General features: G+C 40.9%; 2 pseudogenes; both read right to left on the reverse strand.

The window, feature by feature from the left end:
* Positions 1–305: 305 nt before the first annotated feature.
* On the reverse strand, positions 306–373 carry LOC127683847 (uncharacterized; annotated as a pseudogene).
* Positions 374–9,378: 9,005 nt separating this feature from the next.
* LOC127682049 (ATP synthase F(0) complex subunit B1, mitochondrial-like) lies at positions 9,379–10,133 on the reverse strand (annotated as a pseudogene).
* Between the last annotated feature and the right edge of the window lie 2,152 nt (positions 10,134–12,285).

The raw sequence follows: 12,285 nt of genomic DNA on the forward strand, positions 1-12,285 counted from the left end.
TGTGGCTATTTTGTTCCCCCTTCTAAGAAGGACCAGAGTATACATACTTTGTTCTTTCTCCTTCTTGGGCATCATTTGATATGTGATATCAAGCTTCTGGGCTAATATCTACTTATCAGTGAGTGCATACCATGTGTGTTCTTTTGTGATTGGGTTATCTCAGGATGATATTTTCCAGTTCCATCCATTTGCCTATGAATTTCATGAATTCTTTGTTTTTAATAGCTGAGTAGGAGTCCATCGTGTAAATATATCAAATTTTCTGTATCCATTCCTCTGTTGAGGGACATCTGGAAAAATATAGAATGCAGGGACCATGCTAATCTTCTTTGTAGTGTTCCAATTTTAGTATATGTGCTGCCAAAGCAAGCACTTACCTCAGCATTTTATCTCAGAGGCCATGGTCCTCTAGTGTGTCTGCAAACTGAGCCACCTTCCCTTTGTCTTTTCTAAGGGCTACAAGTAAGTAAGTATCAGGTACACGAGGATTAGGTGTCCTAGGCCAGCTTGGCAGTTTTTTATGGTTATTACAGCATCAATGCTCTACTTGGCTCAGTGGGCACTTATTTATACAAAGAGGAATTAATTAATTATGCAAGCAATTATACAACTATTTTAATACATAAACTATATGATAGCCTGTTCTTCTGTAAAATGGCCTGTTATCTACATGGTTTTTAAATCTAGCAAAAGGTAAATAAATAAATATATACACAAATAAGTCAATTATTAACCAAGCCTCTAACTGTGGTTTTGTGCCATGCTCAGCTGGAGATGAAACACATTTAAAGTGATTGCAGTTCATCAAAGGAAAAAATGAATAGACAAAAATGCTATGTAATGTACAAAAGTACAGTGGATTCTAGCTCAGACACATGCCATAGAGTAAGACACCCACATCTTCTCAGGATTCAATAGCATTGGGATAGGTAGAGAGCTTCTTTTATAGGTAGCTGTGGGAGTCAGTAAGGATTTGTCGCCTCCACAACAGTGAATAGCCCCTGTGCAAGGTGTGACCTTCAGGTGCTTCCCTGCCTGTAGCCCTGTCTCTGCTGCTTAGAGTGAGTGTTCTGTGGATAATACAGAAAGGATTCTAACCAGACTGAAGCTGTCATGCTTTGAAGTTGGGAAAAATTTGATTATGTTACTTCTGAAAGAGTCATCTGGTCACTAGCATTTGAATTGGTACCAAATGAATAATGCTATCTAATTTATTCAAATAGTGCCAATATGGTACTAGATAAAGGCACTCACTAAAAATCAGGCCCCTGTTTAGAGGCTAGTGAAGTGTTCTCTGAGGGTGGGGGCTGCAACTCAGTGGATGAACACTCTGGATGGAGGTGATTGATCCCTTCAGTTTGACTTTTGTCTTCACTCATGCACTTTGATAATCTGTCAGAAAATTAGGCTTTCTATGTTGCAGTTCTTTAGACTCTTTTTCAAGTATTTGGTGCATTATCTAAGCTATATAGGAGGGAAAATAGGATGCGCATTCTTCTCTCCTGACAGATGGGGAAATGGAGAAAAGGCTTATTCAGTTCATGAGAACTATGCAGACAGGAATGCTGAGCTGAAAGAGACCCTCTCTCAGGACCCTAAACCTTTGTTTTTTCACATACACAACAACTCTACATGGTGTCTCCTCAATGGCAGGGTCTTAGGATTTCTACCCCACTCTCCCCAGCTCACTTCCCTATCCCCTATTCCCTCTCGCTCTACCTGTCTTTACCATCCACACCATGTTCTCCACCCCTATTCTACATTTATCCTCTTTTCTTTATTTCCCTTCACAATTTTCTGCTTGGGGTGTTTTATTAGGTTGACACTTGCCAATTAAGGGTAGGGCTCCCATCAATTGGCCCATGGTGTGGTTTGACTCAGCGGGTCTCTAACTTACAGAAACATGTGTGGGCAAGGGTCACATTATTGTAAATAATAAATTAGCACACATGAAGCATAAGGTACCTTATATTTCCACACTCCCTATCTCTTTAAAATAATCACTTGTTGAGATTTGTTCTTGAAACTATTTTTGGAACTAACTAGTGGAGGAAAGAGCTTGAAAACATGCAATCCCATCTCTCCAGAGTTCTGAAATCATCTCCCTTAGAGCTAGCAGCTCATCTCCCCATCTGTGCATTTGGTCCCGGGTGCATTGCCAGGAAAAGGATATTCACTTCAGGGGCCTCCATCCTTCTGAGCACTAAACCACTGGACTCAGCTGGGGAAAGTGTCTGATTCTAACTCCAAGACTGTATACCCTAAAGCTCTGGATGAACAATTGTTTCTCAGAGATAAGCTGACTTCTTTGAAAAGAAGCTGGACTAAGCCTTGACTCTGAGGCACCGAAGACACCTTCTGTGTCTACAAAGCCTGAACCTGGCCCTCAGGAAGATGGGAACTGTGTCCCTGTTTTTCTTTCACCTCCCTTTGCAATAACATTGAGTGAACAGATGTTTTCCAGGGCTGAGGAATGATAGACCAAATTGCTGTGATAATATTGCCTTACCATTCCATTCGGTCCATTAAGTGTCATTAGCACACCATGTGCCATGCGTTTTGTTTATGTTGTGATGCAACCACCCAGGAACTGTTTCTTTTCCCAGACAATGCTTCTTCCAGCCCATCATTTGAGCCAACGGAAGTGTGAAATTCATTTCCAGGTCATTTCTTGAGGAGACCACAAGGTCGCTGGCTATCATCAAGCGCCAGGGCTGAAGAAATTGAGACAGAGAGCAGAAAGTAGAGAGGAGATGATCCCTGCTGCACTCAAGTTTTAAACAGTTCCCCTGTGGTTTCAAGTTCAGTTCTGTTCTGCTTCTAATTTAAACATTCTCTAGCAGGCGACAGAGTTTTGTTTGTCTCTCGGGTGGTTTTTACCATCCTCTCTCCTTGTGTATGCCCTTAGCTCCCATTAGTGGTAATGGGTGCTATACATGTATGGCACCCATTAACAATAATGGAAGCTCTGCTTGTGCATCCAGAGGCTGTGTGCTGTTTTTGGTGGAACATGTTCAGGAAGACAACTCCTTCTCTGGTGTTTGCTGTCATCAGGTCTTTAGTGTGGTGACAATGTGTGCTGCAGAGGGTGACTATGGTGCAAGACACTGCTTCTCCATGGGAAATTTGCCCAATAGTCTAATCAATCCTTGTTTATAGCTTGTGTGTGTGTGTGTGTGTGTGTTTGTGTGTTCGTGTGTGTGTGTGTGTGTGTGTGTGTGTGACTTCAACAAAGTTAAGCAAAACTTATTAAGAAATAATAAGAAATATAAGCAGATCCAGATTACTTAATACAGGCCCACGAGCAGGCAATGTCAAAAACTTAAGGCTAAAAATTAGGCCAAATAATATTGTCTATTTCCATGTAATAAATAGCACAGATTTGAACAGATGGAGAAAATAATACATTAAAAAATAACAGAGTGCTATTTATGCAGCTGTAACAACATTTCTTCAGATACATGTGCCTCAACCCATAGAGACAATTTCTACCACAACATATTGGTGAAAAATGGTGGGCCAAGGGTGATTTTACAAGGGACATGAATCACCAGCTCATTACATTTAAAACGAGCTATGCAAGAAGAGGCTGATTCATCACTGTTTGTAAAGTGTCAGATGCACTAGCATCAATGTGTCTCAGTGGTCTGAGTGTTAATCGCTGCTGCAGGCTTTTTCTAAATGTTTGATCATGAGGGGTCTCAAGCCCCTCATCTGGTGGAGATGGGTTGAGCATTGGAGTCTGCTGTTGAGAGACAGGTCCATAAAGAGCCTTGGTGACAAAGTCCAAGCTTGGGGAGGAACCTGTGCCCAGATGCTGCCCTGCCTCCCAGGAGCTTATTCCGTATCTCTGAACTCATGTCACTCATCTGTGAAGCAAGGATTTTAATTCCCATCTTGTGGTTGTTGTGAGAATTAAATTATGCTGAAAACTGCATCCACAAGAACCAGTATCAGCAATTACTCATTCTAGGAGATAAAGTTCAACAGTACTGAAAAGCCAGACATGGATCTAGCCAGATCATACTAACACCAGTTGTTCTAACAGTTGTATATTTTAAACACTCATTAATTTTTTAAATTTTTGTTTGTTTGTTTGTTTTTTCGAGACAGCATTTCTCTGCATAGCCCTGGCTGTCCTGGAACTCACTCTGTAGACCAGGCTGGCCTCGAACTCAGAGATCCGCCTGCCTCTGCCTCCCAGAGTGCCACCGCTCGGCTAATGTTTTAAATTTTTTAAACCATAAACATGCCTGTCATAGACCCTGTTTCTGTTTTTAGAGAACAATCAACATAATTTCCCCAGGTAAGGAATCCCAATACTTTAAGGTTGATACCTGTTCTATGATCTACCTACTATGGAGTGAGCCAGGGATTAACAATTTTGCCACATGAATATTTTAAGGTGAGAATTTGTATCTTCCTCTCATCGTATCACTACATTATTCAAAATGGAAGAAATTTGTAGACAGTAGGTTCTTTACAAAGTCCAAGATCCCTTTCCCTGCCCACGGTGATGTTCTCTTTCCCCATATAGAGCGAGACAGAATCTATATTAAACCCCCACACAAGCTCTGTGAGCTGTCTGTCATCTCTGGTTTGTTTATAATCCTGAATACAATGTCAGCTCAATGTGAATAGTTATTAGACTATATTGTTTAGAGAATTATGGCAAGAAAATATCTGTGTTTACTTAATAGAGATACTCCTTAAAATATATATTCTGTCTTTGTTTAGTGGAACTCATGAATGTGACTTATTGGCAATAGAGGGAAATAATATATATCTATACCTATGCATATGCCTATGCCTATGCCTATGGTGTAGTTGAAGTTGGGCATGGTGGTGCACACCTTTATTTCCATCATTTGAGCTGGGCTTCTGAGTTTGAGGCCAATCTGGTCTACAGAGTGAGTTTCAGGATAGCTGGGGCTACACAGAGAAGCCCTGTCATGACAAACCCCAAAAACATTTGTATGTATACATGTATACATATATACATATACATACACATATACACATACACATAGTATGAGTATACGTATATGCTCATGGAGATCAATGAGTAGTATGCCAGGTTTAACTTGAGCAAATTCAATACCAAACAGCGTACAAGTGACCTAGCAGCCCTGAGTTTCCAAAGGATCTCTAGGGATTGGAGTAGACAGCCTGAAGTAGGTTCCAGCTTTGGCGGCTGAGGAGACAGAGATGGAAGAATTAAGGGGTTGTGGGAATGAGGAAGGCTCTAGATGGTGGCAAAGGGCATCTATTTTATTGGCTACTTGTTTGTTTTTGTTCTAAAGCTCATAGCATCAGCTATGATCAGGACAAACTAACTTTCAGATGATAGTTCTTGAGTTTAGAAGGATGAGACTTCTCTTCAGAACTTCTCTGCTTGGTGGTGAATCAGTGCTTTATCGTGACAATGCCTACCCTTAACCCTGCAGTTTTGGAGAAATCATTTTTTTTTCTACCAGGAAAACTGCATTAGTTGGTAATGATTGGGAGTTTCTGAGCAAATTGTGATTCTATGTTTGAGATAGTCCATTTTAAGATTTTTGTAAGAGTCCAGAATTTCCTTTTAGGAAAATTTCAATATATGCTTTTGTGTTTATTCATTGAAAACATTGAATGTGGCTTTTGCATCTGTGAGTTCAGATTTCTGAGTGTCAGAACTGCATGTGCTAACCTGCTCAAGAGGAGACAAGGTCCCCCAAACACAGTAAGTGCTTCCCAATCTTCTTATCTCACCCTCAAACCTTTCAAATTAAATTTTGTTCAGACAAAGACTCACCGGGATTTGCTGTGTAGACCAGGATGGCCCTCACCTGCATCACTGCCCAGCACCCAGTGCGATTAGCATCCTGTGGGTTTGGCCTACCGGAAGCATCATAGCATAAGACCCTCAATCCCTTGGGTAGATGCTGGCATGAGACTTGCCTTTTCTATGAGCTGTGCAGACATGTCAGTCAGCCAAGCTCACAGCCTCCTTCTGCTCCACAGCACCAACTTTTCTCAGTTCTCCACAGACTGTGAAGTTAGTCTGTCTGGTGAGGCCTCTGTTTAATAGCCATGTTCACCTTGCTCCAACAGCTTATCCTGGTATAGCTTTGCTCTAGTGAAGTTCACCGAATCCAGCACTTGCAAGTAGAGACCAAGACCTGCCGGTTGAGTCTGACCTCACAAGTACACACTGATCCCTCTCCTGAACCATTTAACTTTTACTTTTAGACCCTTGGGCACCAGAGCAAAAAGTTTTTTCAATTTCTTATGACCCATAGTAAATGTTGGAAACCTAATGGTCAAAGATGGTCAAACACATCTAACTTTTGTTTTTCCAAAGTTCTAGATGGTATTTAACAAATTTTTTTTTCTAATTTGCAAGCATTCTAAAAAATATTTATTGATTGTGTGTTATGTGTCATGTGCACTACAGTCTGTCCTCTCCTTCCACTATGCGAGTTTCCAAGATGAAACTCATGTCAGGCTTGGCAGCCAGAGCCACACCTCTTTGTTCCCAAGACTTCCAAATGGGGGTACAGAGCCCACATTACGCATCGTCTGTTGGAGGGAAGCTGTTCTATCTTTCTTTCCTTACCAGCATTTAACTCTTTTTCTGGTAATTCACCACATGTTATATTTACTTTATCTTTAACCAACAAGGTAACCATTTCCCCAAGGAAATTTCCTCAGTTTTTGATTTATTTACATATAACTACTGCATTAGAAATTTTGAATGGATATAATTTACATTTTTTGATGTTCTTCCAAAAATGGTGTTTCAAATATTTCATAGAATACATTGAAAGTCATTTCCTTGGACATTTCCTCGAGTGCTTCCTAGTCAACATTAATTTATTTCAGACACAAGTAGGGTGAAAAAAACTTTAATTTAAAGAAATTTTATTCACACAAAAGTAGATTGTACAGGTACTAGCTCAGGCAATTCGACAACATAAGGAGGTCAAAGGAATACAAATCGGAAAGGAAGAAGTCAAACTATCATTATTTGCAGATGACATGATAGTCTACCTAAGTGACCCAAAAAACTCCACTAGAGAACTCCTACAGCTGATAAACAACTTCAGCAAAGTGGCAGGTTATAATTTCAACTCAAGCAAATCAGTGGCCTTCCTATACTCAAAGGATAAGCAGGCTGAGAAAGAAATTAGGGAAATGACCCCCTTCACAATAGCCACAAACAGTATAAAGTATCTTGGGGTGACTTTTACCAAACATGTGAAAGATCTGTATGACAAGAACTTCAAGACTCTGAAGAAGGAAATGGAAGAAGACCTCAAAAAATGGGAAAACCTCCCATGCTCATGGATCAGTAGAATCAATATAGTTAAAATGGCCATTTTGCCCAAAGTAATCTACAGATTCAATGCAATACCCATCAAAATCCCAACTCAATTCTTCACAGAGTTAGAAAGAGCAATTATCAAATTCATCTGGAATAACAAAAAACCCAGGATAGCTAAAACTATTCTCAGCAACAAAAGAAATTCTGGGGGAATCAGTATCCCGGACCTCAAGCAATACTACAGAGCAATAGTGTTAAAAACTGAATGGTATTGGTACAGTGACAGGCAGGAGGATCAATGGAACAGGATTGAAGATCCAGAAATGAACCCACACACCTATGGCCACTTGATCCTCGACAAAGAGGCTGAAAACATCCAATGGAAAAAAGATAGCCTTTTCAACAAATGGTGCTGGTTCAACTGGAGGTCAGCATGCAGAAGAATGCGAATTGATACATCCTTGTCTCCTTGTACTAAGCTCAAATCCAAATGGATCAAGGACCTCCACATAAAGCCAGACACTCTGAAGCTAATAGAAAAGAAACTGGGGAAGACCCTTGAGGACATCGGTACAGGGAGAAAGTTTCTGAACAGAACACCAATAGCGTATGCTCTAAGAGCAAGAATTGACAAATGGGACCTCATAAAATTACAAAGTTTCTGTAAGGCAAAGGACACCATCAAGAGGACAAATCGGCAACCAACAAATTGGGAAAAGATCTTCACTAACCCTACATCAGATAGAGGGCTAATATCCAATATATATAAAGAACTCAAGAAGTTAGACTCCAGAAAACCAAACAACCCTATTAAAAATGGGGTACAGAGTTAAACAAAGAATTCTCAACTGAAGAACTTCGGATGGCGGAGAAGCATCTTAAAAAATGCTCAACTTCATTAGTCATTAGGGAAATGCAAATCAAAACAACCCTGAGATTTCACCTTACACCAGTCAGAATGGCTAAGATTAAAAATTCAGGAGATAGCAGGTGTTGGAGAGGGTGTGGAGAAAGAGGAACACTCCTCCACTGCTGGTGGGGTTGCAAATTGGTACAACCACTCTGGAAATCAGTCTGGCAGTTCCTCTGAAAACTGGGCACCTCACTTCCAGAAGATCCTGCTATACCACTCCTGGGCATATACCCAGAGGATTCCCCACCATGTAATAAGGATACATGCTCTACTATGTTCATAGCAGCCCTATCTATAATTGCCAGATGCTGGAAAGAACTCAGGTATCCCTCAACAGAAGAGTGGATGCAAAAAATGTGGTATATCTACACAATGGAGTACTATTCAGCCATTAGAAACAATGAATTCATGAAATTCTTAGGCAAATGGATGGAGCTAGAGAACATCATACTAAGTGAGGTAACCCTGACTCAAAAGGTGAATCATGGTATGCACTCACTAATAAGTGGATATTAACCTAGAAAACTGGAATACCCAAAACATAATCCACACATCAAATGAGGTACAAGAAGAAAGGAAGAGTGGCACCCTGTTTTGGAAAGACTCAGTGAAGCAGTATTCGGCAAAACTAGAACGGGGAGGTGGGAAGGGGTGGGTGGGAGGACAGGGGGAGAGAAGGGGGCTTGTGGGACTTTCGGGGAGTGGGGGGTTAGAAAAGGGGAAATCATTTGAAATGTAAATAAAAAATATATCGAATAAAAAATTGTATGTAAAAAAAATTAAGAAATTTTATTCACACAAAAGTAGATTGTACAGCAGATGGTAGAAAAGAACCCAATATGAAGAACTAATATATCACAAATAGATTACTTGTTTTCTTTTTCTTCTATTTCAAACATTTTATTGCAAGACATTTTAACTAATTACAAGTTTTGCTGCAAATTGCTTATTCAAATGTGACCAGACATCTCTGGATACAGAGCAAGGATCAGAAATACTTTACTGGCCAATATGGTTAAGCCACTAAGTGTACTTTGATCATTACTTAGGAAAGGTACACTATAATTTCAATAGATAGCCGTACAGAAAGAATTCTTCACATAGACTAGTTCCCATTTAAGTTAGCTCTCTCTGTCCATCACAGTTGAGACAGACTCATTCACATAACTGGCTGAGCTTGAGCCTTCTTTGCAAGCAGCTTTAGATCTTCAATGCACTTGGCAAAGGCCTCTTTTTCCTGTTGTACAGAAATATTCTCCACCCACGCTTCTCCACCCAGTCTATCATGTGCCCTTCCTCCTTGCAATGCATCATGTCCTGTACAGAAATATCATTGTCTTTACCTCCTTATATGCTCTATGTACCTATTCCCAATAAGTGACCTCCAAGGCCAGGGCAATGTTATTCCTCTAAACATCAAAGAGGTAGTGGTGCTTTTGAACCAGTGCCTGCTGTGCCTTTCCATGTTGATTGCATCTTATATTTGTTTGGTGGTCAATTGGTTTACTTCTTCTAGTTGAGCAATTTTTTTTCCTCATTAAATTTGTCAATAAATTTTCCAATAGCGGTGCCATATTTCTTAGTCACATAAACAGCCCTAGTACTAATACGGTAGAGAAGGTCTCTGGGGTAATCACATATATTTCTCTGGCTAGAAAATATAAGCTAAGCCCAGTTCCAAGAACGCAGAGTCATGTTACACCAGTCTTAGGGTAAAGGCACTGGAAAAATTCCTCAGGAATCAGCCCAAGATATACTGTTCCTCTATATTCAGGAAGAGGTAGTAGAGGAGCGAGGCAAGGTTGTCCTGTTTGAAAGACCCTTGTTGCCTGTAATACCCCTGGACCTAGGACGGCTGTTTTTTCAGACATGGAGCTGAAGTGGGGTGTCAGAAAGTACCACCTGGGACAGCATTGTCTTCGAAGATGTCCCTGTGACCCTGACCCAAGACTGTCAGGGACAGGAACAAGATGGCTGCTCACATATCTCTGATGACGTGTTTTCTAATAACTTGCTTTGGTTTCAAAATGAGCTTGCACTTCTAAATTTGATCACTGGGGAAAAGAATACAAGCGGAATCAAGACCTCCTGTGTTCTAAAGTCAGACTTTGACTGCTTCTGCTAGTGCCTACGGGGGCCACTTGTACAATTTAGTTAACATCCCTGCCCTGGAATCCCTCATGAGTGGAATGGGTTATCATAGCTACACCTACTTTCATGTGAGATTTCTGTGTTTAAACAGTGTTTATAGACAACAACAGTTCCTACCAGCCAGGTTCCAAACCTAGTCTTCTTTGTTTATTTAAGATGGCTATTGCTATATCATCTGTGGCTCCTTCTGAGTAAGGAGACTGAGCCTCATTAATTAAACTGTTTCCTAGTGTCTGCAGGGCTCCCTAAGAACTAGGGTGAAACTAGGAGACCATGAACTTGTGTTATCTAAAACCTTGGTGTTGAGCACATCCTTGTGCCTGAGTGTGGGGCAGCGGGTGTGTTTACTGTTAATTTGGCTCACAGTCAAGACTCAAGCACATTACAGTAACCAGATGCCATGGCCACAAGCAGCAGGGGAAAGTTCCAGAAGGAGACAGAAATCTAACACTTTTTATTTGTAACTTATTTATTCCTTTATCTAATGCTTGTTGGGGACTTCTCTATTCTAAGCAGTGTAGATACCTAGATATACAACTTAATAAAAAAGGGCAGAATTATCTGTTGTGGGAGCTGAAGATGCATAAAAATAGGTAAAGAAAGGGAGATGGGGGAGGGGGAGGGAGAGAGGGAGAAAAAACTCAAGAGCAAGAGGCAGAGCCTTAGATACAGCTGTGGGGAGTCTCTTTAAATGAGTGTTATTTAAGATAAGAGGGAAGAGAGAAGCACAGCTGACTTCTAGAAGAAAGAGCCTGTAAAAGCAAGCGCAGGCTGACACAAGCATATGGAGACGAGGGCCCTGGAGGCACACTAATATTCTGTCACCCCTTGGAATGGATATTTAAAAAAATGACTTGCTCAATATTTATTTCTGTGGGCCAGGGGGAAATTGACTTTTCTATTAAGAAAAATTATATGCAAAACACATTCAGTTAGTAATTCGCCTCAGCTGGGTCAAAGCAGGGGCGACTGTGGAGCTATTCAACAAAATGTTCCCAGTTTTCTTCTCATTCTTCAACGTGCGTGCATTTTCAACTAGAGAACTTTTTGGCAGGTGCATTAAAAATGCACAACTAATAATGAAGCAAATTACTGGCCACTGATAAACACCACTGTGCCACGTGTCATTTGGTTTTAAAATCCAGCTTAATGTCAGCTTTCAACAGTCATTGTAGGTTTGTTTTGCCAAAACATTAAGTGAGAACGTTTTGGGGTGACTAGTGGGGTATTTTTTATTGACTTTTGTGGGTGCTGATTTCTTTTTTAGAAGCAATAAGCAAGTGGAGACTCAAGTTAGCACTCCAGCTGGGCTTGGCTCCCAATCTAGTTCTTAAAGGTGCTGGGCATGGTGGGGACTGAGTAAGTGAAGCCTGGTACCAAGTGCCTTGAATAATGTATGTGGATTTTACCTTAAGAAATGTGAGGCTACTGAAGGATATGAAACAGAGAGCCACTGACACAAATCTGTAGAAACATCTTGCTTGCTTCAGTGTGGCGAAATCATTGTAGGGATGCTAGATTTTTAGGGGGAAGATTCTTGAGAGGTGACAGTAGAGATTCAGGAAATCCAGATGGGAAGCAATGGTTCTTGATTCTTGATACATAGAGTACAGTTCACCAGAAAAGTGCGTCATCAACTGGAAGAGGATGCCATTGGGTGAAACTGCAGGCTGATGGCAAAGCCCCAACTCTCACATGGGTTCAAAGCAAGACTCAGTCCGTGTCGTAGGCATGCGTGGTGAATTATAAACCTCCAGGTGGTTCTTATAGGAGGTCCGTGGTGGATCTGGCATTCCAGGTGATGACTGGGTGCAGTTTAGAATAACCTGGACACCAGGCTCTGAACTTTGTAGGTATCATTGGGTTAACTGAGGTGGGATGCTCCATGCACTGTGGTTGGCGACATTACCTGGGT

The sequence above is a fragment of the Apodemus sylvaticus genome, chromosome 4 (genome assembly GCF_947179515.1).
Source record: "Apodemus sylvaticus chromosome 4, mApoSyl1.1, whole genome shotgun sequence".
Taxonomy (NCBI): Eukaryota; Metazoa; Chordata; class Mammalia; order Rodentia; family Muridae; genus Apodemus; species Apodemus sylvaticus.